The following is a 3,072-nucleotide window of genomic DNA, read 5'->3' as shown; positions in this document are numbered from 1 at the left end:
CAACAACATCAACAACAACAACAACAACAGCAACATCAACAACAACAAGAACAACAACAATAACAACAACAATAACAATAACAATAACAACAACAATAACAACAACAACAACAACAACAACAACAAAAAGAACAACAACAACAGCAACAACAACAAGAACAACATGAACAACAACAACAACTACTACTACTACTACTACTACTACAAGAAATAATCGTAGCAGCTGCAATTAATTCTTTTCGTAATTTTACATTATGTGAATGGAACTTACCAGAAATGTCACTTGTTAATGACAGATTAGCAAAGAAAACAATAAGGATGGTAGAGAGGAGAATAAAATAAGTTCGTAGGTATAGCATTTTGGATAATCCACGAATATTTAAAAATGAAGATTGAATTTTATTTACCGCTTAAGAAATTGCAACCAAAATTTAATTACTGAAATGCAAATTTAAAATGAAACAATTTTTGCATACAAATAATAGCTAATATAATATATAGTAGAATAAATTTTGAAAATTACAAATACACGAAGAAATTAGAGGAAATAAATCATTATGTTTTATTGCAAATGTATAGAACGGTTAAATATGAAAGTGGAATAGGGAATTATTCGATCAATAAATTGCTTTTTGATAATATTAGATAATTTAATGTTAATTAGGTAATTAATTCTTTAGATTATCTTTTATTGAAAGATTTAAATAAATGAATGCTATGCTAAAAGGATTAATTCAAGAAAACAAAATAAAAATCGATCCGCTGTATTTAAATACTTCATAGTTCCCTCCTTCCACTCTTGCTAATAATATTACAACAGGGAAATGAAAATATTGGCATTGCTCTTTGCTTCATTGATCGATGGATCGATGAATAGATGAATAGATGGATAGATATGGTCAGATAGATGGATGAGAATTGTTTATGAGTGAACAGTTGTTTTCCACCTGTTCATTACATTCTTTTCATTTATCAAAAAACCCTTCTCTTCTTTATTTAAATATGTATCTTACTTTGTGAATTAATAAATTAAAAATTTAAAAGTTGAAATATAATTAAAATAAATTGATAGAATAAAACATAAATTTAAATTTAATATCTCCAAAAAAAAGAAGCACAAATAATTGAAATATCAAATATTTTTTAAAAAAAAATCTGTAACATGTAGAAAGAAAAAAAAGTTTTAACGAAAACGTGTTACGTGCAAAACGTGTAGAAAAAGTACAAAAACATTTTTAAATTATTGTTTAAAAAAAGTACTGACACATTTTGGAAAAGTTTCCTAATTCGAAAATTCGAAAACACCCGCAGGGCCTTCTTAGCTCAGTTGGTAGAGCATCAGACTTTTAATCTGAGGGTCGTGGGTTCGAGTCCCACAGAGGGCGCCAACGTTTTTCTTTCTTCCCCTTCATAATTTAGGAGATTTCCATGATCAATGACGATCGATTATTCGTATTACTATCATTATTACCAGTCGTTATCTTCTCATTATCATATCATTTAGTTTTGTTAATTTATCCTCAACAATAAAACGAAGATGAGAAAATTTGATTAAAATGAATGCTAAACGTTAGGCTCAATGATAATTTGATAAATAATGCAAAAGGACAAAAATATTATTTAACAAATACTTAACAAAATAAATAATTTGAATCAACAAATATTTAATAAAGTCAATTACTTAAATTACAATAATTTTTAAATTTATAAATCAAATTACACCAAAATTGAGACTTAAAGATTAAAAATGAATGATAATCGATTTGTTAGCTAAATAGATTTGTATGGTTTTAATAAATTAAATTATGAAGAAAAGTTTGATTTAAATGTGTTTAAATCAGTTCAGAAAGTAAATAATGATTTTTATGAGTCATATCAGCTTTTCAATTTTTTTTATCTCACACCAGTTTTTCTTTCGATTTTTGCTTCTTACTGATAACGAAATTTTTAACAGTGAGTTATGCATCTGATAATATCAGTGATAAGAAGCATTAACCAACAACGATCAATGATATAATGCTAAAATATTCTTTTAATTTCGAAATATGCAAAATTTAAAAAAAAAAAAAAAAAGAAAACTGTAATATAAAAGGGTTTGAGAAAACAATTTACATAAATATTTTATTTTACCAAAAGAATTGAAGTAAAATATATGTAATATCTATTTAGGATTTTCTTTTCATAAAAATATATCAAATTTTTTGAATTAAAAAAAAATTTTACAAATTTATTAAATATGAAAGTTTCAAATTTTTTGTAGCATTTTTTGATAAAATTTCTATCTTTATTATTCCAAAATTTTTTGTTTTTTTTTTTTTTTGAAAGCAATATTTTTACAACATTAGTTTTTGGAATTTTTTTTCTCTCTATCTGATAAAAAAAAAAAGAAGAAAAAATCTAGAAAATTCATTCAAATTCTGTTCCGATTATTTATCACGATAAATAGGATAGGACAAATTTAGCTTATTTCTTTTTGCAATATAAATAAATGCATATATTACGAATAGTTATGAATCATCGATTAAATTTAAATTTACATAAATTTCATAATTAATTTGAGTAGTATGTAAACTACTCAAACTACTTTTTTTTTATTTTTATAACTTTTTTCATAAAACTATTTATAATAAATATGCAATTTTTCATCACTTTTTTTTTTCGATGTTTTAATATATATATGATATTGATGTATGTTATGTTATTCCCTATCTAATAAAGTTGCGAGCTATGCTGATGATTTATAGTTCCGATATGAAACTCTCATATCAAATAGATGTCAACTTAAGGGTCAAGTAACATATGTTTATGGTCAGGATGTTGCTCACTAATCCCATGACAATCATCTTAAGGAAAAAGACAAGACAACTCTAACTCTAAACCCGAACAGATGGAACTCGACCTATGTATCTTGTCCATTACACTGTCACCATCCATAGCTAGCTAAGCCTTAACTGTTAAACTTTAAGAGTATATGATGGGGACAATTCCATACAAGTTATGCTTCATTTCAAAAAATCTTCTTGACAGGCTAAAACAATACATTCACATCTGTAATGTTTGCATTATAACCTT

General features: G+C 25.3%; 1 non-coding gene across 1 annotated transcript; it reads left to right on the top strand.

Moving 5' to 3' along the window:
- The first annotated feature begins 1,312 nt into the window (after positions 1 to 1,312).
- On the top strand, positions 1,313 to 1,385 carry LOAG_20083. Its single transcript has one exon. It is a non-coding gene; the product is annotated as a tRNA-Lys (tRNA).
- The last annotated feature ends 1,687 nt before the right edge of the window (positions 1,386 to 3,072 follow it).

Source organism: Loa loa, assembly GCF_000183805.2.
Source record: "Loa loa unplaced genomic scaffold supercont3.328, whole genome shotgun sequence".
Classification (NCBI taxonomy): domain Eukaryota; kingdom Metazoa; phylum Nematoda; class Chromadorea; order Rhabditida; family Onchocercidae; genus Loa; species Loa loa.
Note: the sequence above shows the minus strand (reverse complement) of the source record. Positions and strands in the feature narration are given on the sequence as shown.